Source organism: Marmota monax, unplaced genomic scaffold, assembly GCF_021218885.2.
Source record: "Marmota monax isolate L192 unplaced genomic scaffold, Marmota_monax_Labrador192_F-V1.1 WCK01_AAM20220418_F8-fsc00068, whole genome shotgun sequence".
NCBI classification, from domain to species: domain Eukaryota; kingdom Metazoa; phylum Chordata; class Mammalia; order Rodentia; family Sciuridae; genus Marmota; species Marmota monax.
Window position 1 is genome coordinate 4,760,844 of NW_026692352.1, and position 15,175 is coordinate 4,776,018.

A 15,175-nucleotide genomic window follows, 5' to 3' on the forward strand; every position below is an offset into this window, starting at 1 on the left:
AAAAGACAACATGTTCTTATTCCACGTCTTGGTAAAAGGGCTTTCAGTCTTCCATCATTATCTGATGTTAGCTGTAGGGTTGGGTGTTTTTGTTTTTGTTTTGTGTCAATGTTCTACTCCCAGTTTGTTGAGTTGTTAATCTGGTGAATGTATTTTCTGTATGTATTGAGATGATCATGTGGTTTTGTCATTTATTTTCTTAATATGCTGTGTTATATTGACTGATTTTTGTATGTTTGAACCAACTTTGCATTCCTAAAATAAATGCTAATTGGTCATAGCATATAATCATTATTTATTTATTTATTTTTGTGTGTGGTGCTGGCAATTTGTTATGGATTGAATGTGAGGTGTTACTCCCACCCCCAAATCTCATGTTAGACAATGGAGGAATGGTCAGAGGTGAAATGATTAGATTATGAGAGTTGTAACCTAACCAATGGGTTGACCCAGTTGATGTATTAATAATTTGAAAGGATTACTGGCTGGTAATTATAGGCAGTTGGGGCATGGCTGGAGGAAATAGGGGAAAGGTGTCCTTGGGGATGATATATATTGTCCCCAGCTCCTCATGCCCTCTCTCTGCTTCCTCTCTGTGATGAGCTGAGCAGCTTTTCTCTGCCACACCCTTCCACCATGATATTCTGCCTCACCTCAAGTCCGGAGCAATACAGCCGGCCAACCATGGAGTCAACCTCCAAAACCGTGATTCCAAAATAAATTTTTCTTCCTCTAAGTTGTTATTGTTAGGTATTTTGATCACAGTGACAAATAGCTAAGTAACCCTGGGACTTGAGCATGCTAGGCAGGCACTCCATCACTGAGCCACATCCCACATCCCTCACAGTGTATAATCTTGATCACATGTTGCTGGGTTTGGTTTGATAAAATTTTGTTGAGGATTTTTACGACTATGTTCATAGAGTAAGTTAGTTGATAGTTTTCTTGTGTTATCTTTGTCTGCTTTTGCTCTCAAGATAATATTGATCTCAGGGCTGGGACTGTCGCTCAGTGGTAGAGCACTCGCCTAGCACGCTTGAGGCACTGCGTTCAATCCTTAGCATCGTATAAAAATGAACAAATAAAATAAAAATCATGCTTAAAAGTAATTAATTAATTAATAATAAATTAATTAATAAATAATAGGGCCCTTGTCTCTCATGTGTGAGGCACTGGGTTCGATTGTAAGCATATAAATAAAATAAAATAAAGGTCCATTGATAACTAAAAAAAATTTTTTTTAAAGTATTGTGTCCATCTGCAGCTAAAAAAAAAAAAAGACAACACTGGTCTCTGAGAAAGATTTGGGAACGGTTCCCTCCTTTTCTATATTTTGGAAGAGTTTGTGAAGGATTAAACTTCATTCTTCTTTACATATTAAAGTCATTTAAGCCTTGGCTTCTTTTAGGAAATTATTATTGTTATTGATTCAATTTCGTTAGCAATTTTAGAGCAAGGCTGTTGGCAATGAATCCTCTTAATTTTCTTTCATCTGAGAATGCTTTTATTTCACTTTTATTCCTGATGTTTATTTTCACTGAATGTAGACTTCTGGGTTAGCAATTCTTTTCTTTCAGTGCTTTAAAAATGTCCTGGACTCATAGTTTCTGACAAGAAATTTAGTTACTTGAATCATTGTTATCCTATTTATAATGCATCATTTTTTCTCTGGCTAGTTTCAAGACTCTTTTTTGTCTTTATTTTTTAGCAGTTTGATTATGATATGGATGTCATAGATTTCTTTGAGTTGATCCTGTTTGGGATTCACTGAACTTAGTTCTGTACTTTTGTGTCTTTTATCAAATTTGGGAAATATTTAGGCATTATTTCCTCAAAAACTTTTTCCTCTCCTATAATTCTTTTTTAAAAATCTTTTGTTTTTTTAGTTATACATGGACACAATATCTTTATTTTCGTTTACTTATTTTTATGTGGTGCTGAGGATCGAACTCAGTGTCTCACATGTGCAAGGCAAGCACTTTGCCACTGAGCTACAACCCCAGTCCCCTCTTTTAGAATTCTAAGGACATGAATTTGATATTGCTTCACAGGTCCCTGTAGCTCTGATCATCAATTTTTTTTTCATTTAGATTAAATATTTTCTATTTTCAAGTTCACTGACTCTTCTTTCCTCTGTCATTTCTGTTCTGTTGAATCCATCATGAATTTTTTTATTTTGGTTATTAAACTTTCAGTTCTGACATTTCCATTTAGTTCCTCTTTAAATCAGCTATATTTTGTTGATACTTTCTTTCCATTAATTTCAAGAATATTAACTCTTGCTTCTTAGAGCATTTTATAACATTTATCTTAACATCTTCAACAAGTTCAAAGTTTGTGTTCTTTCTTCATTGACAGCTATTGATTGCTTTTTCATGCTAATTGAGATTTCCTTGATCTTTTTATACAGAGTAATTTTGGATCAAATACTAGACATTTTGAATATTACAAGTGTCTAAAGCTTGTCTAAATCTTTAGAGAAATATTAATATCCTTGTTTAAGTATACTATTGGCCTACTTGGATTGAGGGCACAAGTCCTGGTCTGCCTCTGTGGTTGTGGTCAGTTCAGTTTTCAATGCCTTTGCAATTCCATTCAGACCTGTGCACAGCCATTAGCTGGTTTTGGATGTAGACAGTGTTCTGCCTCAGAACTCAAACCTTTGGTATACCCTTCAATGTCAAATCCATGTATGCATAGCTTAGTGAACACAAGAATTATGGGGTTGCTCTCCCAAGGTCTTCCCTGTGATCAGTCTGGTATTTGTCAGTCCCTTGAAGTTCCTACATTTGGTCTTCTGGCCAGAAACCAGAGGTTTCATTTACCCACTATGCTATGTACTTTTTGAGACCACACATATCCAAGGCCAAATGGCATGACAGAGCCCTCAAATGCCTGCTCCATACATTCTGTCCGGATTTTATAACTACACACAGTGGGACAGACAGGGTAGAATGCATTAGTTTCATCTTTCCCACAACCAGAATGTCCCACAATATTTTGTTTAAATTCCTCATCAGGTAAGACTTTAAGTCACTTTAAGTAACAGCAGGGCTCCAAGTTTAACTAAAACTGAATCAAACTAAAATTTAACTAAATTAATCTACAAATACAAATCATTATATGACATTAGAATATTTTCCTAGTGCAGTTAGCTTTGTGAGAGCTCAACTTCCTGTTTGTTACTTAGCAAGGTAGAGGTTTTTTATTTTGTTTGCAACCTGTATTATTAGACCATTCCTTTCTGAATGTCAAAAAAAAAAGAAAATGTTTGTAAGCTTTGAGGCCCTTTGTTGGGGGTGGGGAGGAAGAAAAATTGATGTAGAAGTAAAAAGATTGAGGAAAAGATGAAGATTTCCAAGGAAAAGAGAACGTCTTCTCCAAGATTAATCCTTACCCTCAGGTTTAGTGGAGTCACCCTCCCTGCTCATGCCACTCCAGCCATGCTGGCCTTTGGCCTCGTCATTTCTTGCTCCTGCCAAGCTCTTTCTTGATTCATGTGTAACTTCTGACTAACTCATCTTTTGAGTCATTTTCTCAGGGACATTTTATTTGTCTGCAGACTAGATTCAAGTCTCCATATTATTCAAAATGCTCCCTGTATTTATTTCCCTTGGGAATGTTTATTACAATCATATGTTTTTATTTGTGTAGTTAATGGCTGCCTGCCCCACTAGATTTTAAACTTCATGCAGGCAGGACTGTATCTAGCAGAGTGCCTGGTAACCAGTAGGTACTCATTTAAAATAATAGAATAAATAAATTAAAGAGGGTATTTGAAACAAACCCATTCATCAATCTCTTATCAAGGATTCCCTATGTGCCAATCCTCTGCCAGATCTTTTATAATATTTATCTTCTTTATTTCTCATCATAAACCTATGAGGTACTGTCCTTTTATTCTGTGCAATTGAGAAAATTAGTTTATTGAATTAAGGGACTCAGTTGCAAAATGGTGAAGGTTGAAATGGAACCCAGGGTCTCTGCTCTTCTTGCCCAGACTCATTTCTTCAGGTGGCTCATTATCAGTCCTGGATCAGCTTCCTTTCTACATCCAAGGAGAGTTTTGGGGGTGGGGGGACTCAGTTCTGCTCACCTCTCAGTTTTCCCCTCTGTGTTAAGAAGGGATTGTGTTTTGCAGTCTGGTCCACAGTCCATTTGTATCTGAATCTTAAGGGGAAAGGTAGATTTTCTTATGAAAACAATCATTTTCCTGGACTCCATCCAAACTCATCAAATCAGAATGTAGGGGTGGGTGAGATAGGCTAAGCCCAGGAATCTGCATTTTAACAGACTTTAGGGGTGTTTCTTATCCACATTAGAGTTAAGAATACTTCACAAGGTGTTCTTAGTTCATTAGATTTCAAAGTTTCTTCTAGATTTGACAGCCTTTGCTTCTAAGACAATAAATTTGGAGGACACGCCTTTGTGCTCCGTCATCTTTTAAAAAATTCTTTTAGTTGTTGGTAGATCTTATTTTATTTATTTATACATGGTGCTGAGAATTGAACCCAGTGCTTCACACATGCCAGGCAAGTGCGCTACCACTGAACCACAGCCCCAGCCCCCTATCATCTTTTATAGAGCCTAGAACTCAATGTGTTTTGTGACCAAATACATCTGGATTTGGGAGAAACAGATTCAAGTGTGTGCTTAGGTGTTTTCCATCTGTGGTTCCTCAGGAAAATACTTAAATTCTTTGACTTCTAGAATTACCATTGTTAAGATGGAAATAATAACAGTCCCTATCCTGGCTCCCAACAACAGACATAGAATATAAATTATATTATGTTTGTGGAAGCTGCTATGATAATTCCAAGTTGAAGAACTACAGGTATAAGTAGACACCAACAGAGGTCACCCAGTCCTTCAAACTCACAGACGGCTCAGATACAGATTTCTCCAGCAACTGGATGGAAAAACAAACACTTTAGAAATCACATTCCCATTCAAAGTAGATATGTGATTTCCAAAGAAATAACGTGATTTTTAAAGGAGAATCTGAGCATTCCCATAGTGCCCCCTGGTGGAACCCTTTATTTTATCTTATTTTATTTTTGTCCTTTAAAAGCTAATGTGTGTCCACCATCCTTGTCATACATTTGCTATTGGCTTAGCCAAGAGATTAATTTATTAATCCCTCCATATCCACGTGTTCCACATTTATGGATTCAACCAACTATGCATTAAAAATGCTCAGAAAAAGTTGTATCTACACTGAACATGTACACACATTTTTCCTGCCATTATCTTTTAAACAATGTGTATGAATTATACATAGCATTTGCATTGTGTTAAGTATTATAGGTGATCTAGAAATGACTTAAATATATGGAAGGAATTTGCAGGCTGTATGCAAATAACTTGCCATTTTATATGAGGGATTTGAGTATCTGCAGATTTGGGTATCTGCTGGAATCCTGAAACCAGTCCCCCATGAATACTGAGGGACAATTGTACATACCTATTCTTCACCAAGACTAGGAACTTTATTGAGGAATACCTCTTAGTCGCCAGAGTCTGGCCATTCCCTCATTTATGCATTAATTCAACCACGACTGAGCATCCCTGATGCTCATGCTGTGCCTGTTTCCAGGGATATAGCAGAAGAATCAGGTGGACAGCCTGCCCTCAGAACCCTTCTAGTCAAGGAGTGGAAATAGACAAGTAAACAGCCAATCATAGCAGTGATGCATGCTATGAAGAAGAAAGTACAGGGGACTATGGAAAGCAACTTTCTTTGGCCAAAACTCAGTAATCTCTTTTGAAAAACAGGATGTCACATGGAGAGATGGATAGCACAAAATAGGACATGAAGTATAAACAAGAGCCAGATGATGAAGAGGCTCCTCTACTAACAAATTTGAATTTTACTCCATGGTTAATAGGAACAACCATACAGTTTTAGCAGAAGAATGTTATAATTAGACTTCTGTTTCTAAAAGGTCATGCTGGATACAGTGGGGAGAGCTGATTGGAGGAGCAGAACTAGAAGACAGTTGGGAAGCTGCAGCACATTCTAGATAAGGAATTACTGTTAGATCAGGAGGGATGCATAGGGATTTAAAATACATTGGTAAGATTCCATTTCTTGCCCTGGGTGGAGGTTCTAAAGGGTTTCATTCTTTATACCTTACATTTATATTACACAAATTCTTCAGTATATGTGAAACTGTTCACTTAAAAGCATAAAGTTTACTGGAAAAACTACCATATACTTTTGATATATACAGATACCACATAAATTCAAAAGACTGGGAAGAAAGGATGCCACCAACTTCATGATGAGGGTGGCCTCTGAGGAGGTGTGGGAGATTGTGAAGACAGTCATGGTTGTCTGCACGTTCACACCCTTTGCTGAATGATTTTGTATCCCCTGCCCCCTCCATTAAGGGGAAGCCTGTGACTATACCAACTGCTGAGAATGTGAAGAAACTGGAACACTCATACACCAGCCAGTATAAATGTCAAATAGCAGAACTTTGGAAAAGTTTGGCAGTTTTTCAAAAAGTGAAACATACCCCTGTCATATGATCCACCTATTTAACTCTTCAGTCTCTACTCAAGAGGAAAAGCCAAGTCTATGTCTAAATAAGAACATAGTAATATCCCAGATTGGAAGCAACCAAAATATGGTAAATAGAAATTGGGATACACAGATTCACTAGAATACTACTCAGCAATGAAAAGAATATTGAAATAGACCAATGTGGCTTAATCTTGAAATAATAATAATGCTGCAAAAAAAAATCCAGACAAAAAAGAATACTCTGTGATTTCATTTATATAAACTTCCAGAAAATGCAAACTAATCAATAGTGATCAAAACCAAATCAGTGATTGCTTGAGGGCATGCATAAAAGTTGGGCTGGGAGAGGAGGATATTGCAAAGGTCACAGAATACTTTTGGGAGTGATGGATATGTTCATTCTCTGGATTGTGGTTATGGTTTCATGGTCATATACATATGTCAACATTTATCAAATTGTGTATGATATGTGAGCTTTATGGCCTATCAATTATACTTCAATAAAATTATTAAAAATGGGAGGAAAAAAGAGATGGAGTCTATTTCCCCTTGAATCTGGGAAGGCCTTTTGCTTACTTTAGCCAATACTTTGCCACGGAAAGGGCAGAGTGCCAGGCCTGAGCTTAGGCCTCTGGAGACTCTGTCTGCCTGCTATGGCTATTTCTTTGGAACCCTGTCCGGGCACCTATGTGCCCCGGCCTGGGCTAGCCTGCTGCAAAATGAGAGAACATGGGGCAGAGCTCAGCCACGCCAGTTGAGGTCTTATCAAACTAAACCAGTCTAAACTGAACTGCCAGGTGGACCTATGATTGATAAGCAAACTCCAGCCCATCTCAGTCGAAATTGCTATTTGGACCAGGGGAGGTGTCCAGAAGAACTACCCAGCCGGTCTCAGTCAAAATTGCCAATTCACACAACTGGGAAATATAGAAATAGTTGCTGTTCTAAGCCACCAAGCTCTTCAGTTGTTTGTTTTGCAGCAGAAGTTGACTGATAGAGAAAGGGGTGTCTCAAAGTGAGATCCTACCTTTAAAAAAAAAAAAAAACTAAAATTTGTGGCATTGGCTGTTGGGATAGGGGATGGGTGGAGACTGGAAAAATGGCAAACAGTGAAGTCTGGAAGAATGGTGAGGAAATTCTTAGCAGAGGCTAGAGAAATGGCAACCTGTGTCTTATAGTGACAAAGCAGTTGGCAACGTGGTTGCCAACTGCAGTAACTTGGAAGATCCTGGGAAAGGCACTTTAAAATTTTTTGGTCTAGCTAAGGAGATCTCCAAACAGAATGTTGAAAATATCAGTTGGGGGGCTAGGGATGTGGCTCAGGTGGTAGCGCGCTCTCCTGGCATGCGTGCGACCCGGGTTCGATCCTCAGCACCACATACAAACAAAGATGTTGTGCCCGCCAAAAAAACTAAAAAATAAATGTTAAAAAAAAATTCTCTCTCTCAAAAAAAAAAAAAAAAGAAAGTATCAGTTGGATGTTTGTAGCTGTATGTGACACTTTATAACAGGGAGAGGAATAAGAGCTAAAGCTGACTGCTAAAGAGCTGGCCTTTTTGCAAAAAGAATTCAGAGAGAGCAGGCAGAATTTGCTAGATTAAAAAACTAAAACTCAGCCAGATATTGTGACATGTACCTGTATTCCCCCCTGCTCAGGAGGTTGAGGTGGAGGATCACTTGATCTCAGAAGTTTGAGGACAGCCTGAACAACATAATGAGAGCCTGTCTCAAAAATTAAATAAATAAATAAATAAATACAACTCCTTTTCATCTTACAGTTCTGGCAAGCAAAGGTCCCTATAGTAAAATACGTCCTGCAAATCTAGTTCATCCAAGGTGTGGCTGTAAAACATTTTATAAAGACCTTTTAAAGAATTAAAGTGTTGCCTAGTAGATTCCTAGACAAAAGGGATTCTTGGAATCTCAAGAATAAGATCCTACAAAAGCCCACTTCCAAAATAGCATTGATAAAATTGAGCAAGATATCTAAAAAACAATTGTGTGTCATTTGGAATATGGAATAGACTAGATACATAAAGAGCCCACAACATTTTTTAAGTGAGTTGTACATGTGAAAGCATCACCAGCTTCACCAAAAGGAACTGAAATTATTCAAATTGCTACTCAGCTACCAACATATGCCACTTCTTCAAAAGTAGCCAAGGAGGGTTATATATAATGGACAGCGTTCCAGAGGGTGGAGCCAAGAGCCAGAGATCCACGGACTAAGAAACCATTTCCCAAGAGTAGAACTTAGGCCTTGGCAAGAAATAGTTGCTCTCCAAGGACAGGGGAACCTGGAAATGTTTAAATTATTATGCTTGAGGATGATCATGTGCCTCTTATTCTCCCCCCCGCCTTTTTTTTTGGATGAGAGTCTATTGAGGTTATCCTACCTCTATCCATTGTATATTAAGGGTATATGGGGCAATGTGTCTTTTAAATTCATATTGTCAAGATTAGAAAGTACAGCATCCATCAAACCTATGCAGATTATAAGATCCTAGGCTTCAAGCCTGATAACATAATTGCAAGAGATTTTGGGGGTCCTGGAATAAAGGAAAATGTTTTTCCTGTGGGAGTAATGTGAACAACTATGGTCATAGAGTGAAGTTCGGTAGATTTTACAAATGGACACGATCTCTTTTTTTTTAATATTTATTTTTTAGTTTTCGGTGAACACAACATCTTTATTTTTTATTTGTATGTGGTGGTGAGGATCGAACCCAGTGCCCCGTGCATACCAGGCAAGCATGCTACCACTCCAGCCACATCCCCAGCCACTGGATGCTATCTTTTAATCCTCCCTGAATCTACATTCTTTGAGTTGTGACTTTGCAGTATCTCCCATTAAGAAGTGGAGACTATTTCTCCTCCTCTTCAATCTGAACTGATTTTGTGATTTTTTTTGCCAATGGAATGCAATAGAAGAACGGCATGGGGTCTGTGCCTAAGACTCCAGGTGCCTTGCATGTTTTGGCTCTTTCTTTTGAACTCCTGTCCAGCCATTCACATGAACAACCCTGAGCTAACCTATTGGGAGGCCAAGAGATTGCATGAAACAGAAATGAGCCATCCAGTTGAGGCTATGTGAGATTATCCTGCACTCAGCCAATTTAGCAACTGACCTCAGACCCATGAATGTCCCAGCCAAGGCCAGAACAACTTAGCCAAGCTCAACACAAATTGTTGACTTGCAGAATTGTGAGCTATATAAATGCTTGCTGTTTTAAACCACTAAGTCTTTAGGGGTGGTTTCGGCAAAAGTTAACCAATTAAAATACATCTAAACAATAGAAGAGTCAAGTCAGGGGATTGGATAGGGAGGAATTTAAAAGGAAAGGAAAATATGTGGGACAAATGAGAAAGAGTGCTGACATTTGTTTCCCAGGTGGTAAGTGGATGGATATTTGTTATATTCTTCCATCTGATTTTTTAAAGTTTCATCATAAAAAAATTAAATCATATCTTTAAAATGAAGAGACTAAATGTTGGAGTTCTTTTTTTTCTCCATATTCACATTTCCATGGCTTTAAATATTTCTGTATATTGATAACTTTCAAATTTATATCTCTAGCTCTGACTTCTCATTCAAGCTTTGGACTCATTTTCTACTTGACATCTACACTAAGTGTCTCTTAAGAATCTCAAATATAATATGTTTAAAATTTAATTTAATCTTCCCCTCTGTGGTAGCTAGTCACCACAATGTCCCCAGTGAGACCCAGCATCTGATGTTCACACTCTACATAGTCTCTTCCCCACATTTAATCTGTGTAATCATAGAATTCGCCAAAAACGACAGTGTGACTTCCAAGGCTAGGTCACAAGACATTGTGGCTTGTATCTTTCTCTTTCTTTGTATCATCCACTTTGGAGAAAGCCAGCTGCTCAGTCATGAGGATACTCAAGCAACCCTATAGATGGGAAACAGGCCTCTTGCCACAGCCACATGAATGAGCCATCTGGGAAGCTGATTCTCCAAGTCATCATTCCACCTTTTTTAAAAAATTTTTTTAATGTTTTTTAAACTTGTTTATAGTCCTTTATTTATTTATTTATATGCGGTGCTGAGAATCGAACCCAGTGCCTCACACATGCCAGGCAAGTGTGCTAACACTGAGCCCCAGCCCCAGCCCACATTCCACCTTTTTATGATTGCATCCCCTGTTGACATCTGATGGCAGTCTCATAAAATCAGCTGCATCCATATTCATATACTTAATTCATTGAAATACCAGGGCTTCCAATTTTATCCTCATGGCAGTTGGCCAGGAGCCTTGGTTCCTTACCATATGAGACTTTCCATGGAACAACTGGCTTCACCCAGAGCAAATGGTCGGAAAAAGGGCAACCAAGATGGAAGCCACAGTGTCTTTTATAACCTAATTTGGTGTGGCATGCCATCACTTCTGCCAGGCAGAATTCATTGGGGACCCTCTTGGAGCACAGCCATCACATTGCTCAAAGTCTTGTAGCTAGCTAGTAATTGATGTGGGGTGGATTTGAACCAATATTCTCTGACATCACAACCTGTGTTCATAACCACTACAGGGCAGGTAAAGAAGGAAAAGGGAGATGGATTTTATATGCATTCTATAGTAAAACTCCACAAGAACTGAATTGAGTTGACAACCATAGCTGGCTGGGCCAAGGTTATTGAAGGGGAAGGTGAGTTGTAGCAGGCAACTCCAACTTCAGAAACTAGAAGGTGGAGGATGGCTTTCAGACATACTGAGTTTTCTCCTCAGCTACCACTAAAGGATCAACTAGAATCCTTACTGCCATCACAAAGTTCCTGTCAGGAATTCCCAACCAGGAATTGTTTCCAGGTAGAACCAAGCCATAGTCAGGGCTGGGCAGATGTGGATAGTACAACCATACTTAAAACCGAAGGCTGGCTCCATTACCCTAAAATCATATGTCTCTATTTCATTATTTTAATGAAAAAATTCTCACCTCCATTCTGTTGAATCAGAAAGGGGTTCCCACATATTTAAAAAGCACCAGATACTAAACTCAAGTCAGGGGAAGAGAGGGAGAGAGAAGAAATAATGAACCACAGCCCACGGTGACAATCCATAGAGCAGAAGGAGCAAGGTTGGTGGCATGATGGTGGTGGGGATATCAGCAGTGAAAAAGAAAAGAAGCTTGGATCTGGACAGAGGAGGATTGAAGTGCCTGGGGGTAGCCAGGTGGGGATGACTTGAAAGTCATTGGATGTATGGCTCTGAAGCCCGGAGAGAAAGACTGGACTAAAAATGCAGATCGGGAAGTTGTCAACTTCAGAGTGAGTTGGAATTTGAAAGTGTGTTTAGAATTGGAATGGCTGTTGATTGAAATTGGAGATCGATGCCCTAGTGTCTCCAGAAAGCTGCTTTCTGCTTTCTCTGTGCTCTCTCCTGGCTCTGCCATGCCTCTCCAACTTTCTTTGTGACCAACACCTGCTTGTCCTGTAAGGCGTGCCTCTAGCCCCTGCTCTTCTTTAAGATCCTCCTGGGCCCAGTACAGTTTCCCTTCCTCTGTCCTGTGCCATTTTGTACTTAGTTCTACTAGAGCACTTCTAATGCACCTTAAGTGTTTTTGTCTTCTCAAAGGTGTGGGTTACATCTTAGCAACTTTTTATTCACCGTCCTGCTCCTTAGGCTAGCAGACATTAATACAGGAGGAGAACCTGAGGACCCAGGTCAGCCACCATCCCTGTGACCACTGGGAAATCGCTTCTCTCTGGGCCTTAGTGTTCTCCTATATAGAAAGAAGTAGGGAGGTTTCCATCTGGCTGGAAGACTACGATTCTTGGAATGATTTTACTTAGCCATCCTTAGGTCGTAGAGGAGGAAGCTGCTGAGTGGGAAGAAGGTGCCTTGGATTTGTCAGGAATCCACTCTGTGGACTCAAGTCATTCCAACCTGACTCTCAGGCTTTCCTGACTATAGAGAGAAATGTTGGAACTGAATTTGGAATTCTGCTAGAAGACAGGAGTTCCTTGTCTGCCAGGGGTAAGCATGCACATGTGGGGAGGGCCAACAACTGGAAGCAGTTCATCAGATCCAGCTGTGCCTTTATTTTTTTCTGTCCTCATTCCCTGCCCACAGGGGAATCTGCTCTCCTGCCACTCAACTTTCCATTACTCACCTCAGGTTAGCTTAAGCCTGGCTGGAAGTGGCTAGCAAGTCTCAGGACCTCCTGCTCCCCACTCGACACTCCTGCAGCTATCTCCTGTGTTTTGAGTATTTTTTTTTGAGTGTTTTGACTTGATTTGCATACCATGTGCCCCTCCTCATCATGCAGTTTACTCACAATCTTACCTGCTTTTAAAAACAGCTCAAATTCCACTTCAGTTCAATCTTTTATTATTTATTTATTCAGTTAGTGGCTCATTATTTGCTTTGGCTTGGTTCTGGGCACTTAGGTTCTGAAGAGAGTCAGCTAGTTCCAGCCTCAGGGAACCCACAACAGGAAACACTGTGTCAGAAGTGGCATAGGGACCTGAGGAAGTAGAGGCAGGGGATTCCCAGCTTGGTTTGGGGTAATAGGCAGGCTTTGGGGGAAGGGACAATGTTTGAGTTTAGAGTAAAGGAGGAGGAAGAAGAGTTGAAGAAGAGTCCCACAGCATGCTGCAGGCTGAAGCCCCTCTGTCTACCCCATGTCAGGCAGAAGTCCCACCTTTCTCTACTCTGGGCCAGCTCCACCATTTCCAGGGGATTATATTAATTTCTGGACCCAACAAACTGTCTGCAGAGTGATAAAGAAAATGAAGTTACCCCAAACTGGTCATATAGGGAACCAGTAGCTGAATTATAGATATTTAGACTAAAGTAGGAAGACTGAATTAAAGGAAACAGACTTTTGTAAAACACTGAGTTTTCAAGTACAACCAAAGCATAGAAGCTTCAGAAGGCAAGTTTCAGCTGAACTTGAGAAAGAACTCCACTGGGGGATGGGGTTGTAGCTCAGTGGTAGAGCGTTTGCCTAGCACGTGTGAGGCACTGGGTTTGATCCTCAGCACCACATATAAATAAAAAAAAAATGAAGGTATGTGTCTATCTACAAAAAAAAAAAAAAAAAAAAAAAAAGAAAGAAAGAAAGAAATAAAAAAAAAAAAGAAAAAAGAACTCTACTGGACTTTCAGAGGGAACCAACTTGTCTTGGCAAATCAGTCCTGGAAACCAGAAAACACATCTGCATTTGGTAGTCATATTGAAAGAAATGAGGAGCATTGGTTAAGATGGCTCTTTCCAGTGTGGATCCATTGCACCCCGTCTCCCATAATCCCTGAACACTCTCATCACTTGCTGACTGAAGGCCAAGCTCCACAGCACAGTACAGGGCCTCTGCCACTGTCCAGTCGCATTCCTCTTCATGATCAGCCTCGTGTTCCAGAAGCAACACCAAGCCATTTGTTCTCTGAACGCACTTGCTGTTTCTGTGTTTAAAACACTCCCCCCTTATCTAGAGTTTACTTATTTTCTAAATATTCTTTGGCATTGCAGTGGGTGCACTTTTAGTCTACACCATAACTTCTGATTTGGGACATTAATTCTCCCGGTTTATCTTAATGGAAGGATACCTAGTGGCTCCTCCCTCTACCATACAGAAGGGAGTTGGGGGAATCCAATTCTTCCCTTACCAGCCAGCAGGCAGGTGTGGGACTACATCCACCTTTCCTCAAGATAGGCCTTCTCTTGAAGACCTCTGAATTCAAACACATAAGGGGTAGATAAAGGTGATATATCTGGGGTTGTAGGGAGAGCGGGAATGGTGTCCTGAACAGTCCATGCAGGCAATGGTTGCTATCTCTTTTTTCCTACTATTCAGCCTTCTGGGGTGTCCTTTATTTCTACCCATTTCCAGGTTAATTAATACATATTTATAAAAGAAATGAATAAAGCAGAGGGATATAGGTCAAATCCTTAAATTAAAACAAATTACACGTAATGTTGGACCACTTAATTATTAGATCCAAAGGTAAAGAGAAGGAAATAAAGATACAGAGGAGAATAATAAAATATAATGAGGAAGCGCTAGTTCAAGGAGGACAGGTGGTGAATAATAAATTTTTCATTATCATCCTCCCTCTAAAACTTCTTAATTTATACACCTACCAACTCCTCTCCTTTGGGAGTGATAACAGTCCTATTAGGTTGATTTAGCCTATTTGTCTCTGTTTATGTGGGTCTCAAATCAATGACCTTGTCCTTACCTATAAAGAATGTTAAAGAATTTGTCGATTTGCACGTATCCAGTGCAGGAGAAATCAAAGATGACCTCGAGGTTTCAAACCAGGAAGATGAAAAGCTCCTAAGGGACATTAGGAAAAAAACATTGAGCCTGAGATTTCAGCAGGATATATACTGTGGGTAAAGATGACCCAGTGGCAGCGAGAAGCCTCTGAACAGATGGTGTTGCTCCTGAGCATTTCATACCACATGCAACTCTGCACATGCAGAATGAAGGACTTTTTGTCTGCAAGAGAAAACATGAGATGGGTTCATTCATTCAAAAAAATATTTATTGAGCACCTACTGGGTGCCAGGCAGTGGTCTAGTGAAAAAGCTACTCTCAGGAAGACAGATGATAACTACTACTTAAATTCATTTGTTCCCTTGTTTATATGCTATAAAGAATAATAGTTAACGAAGGGGT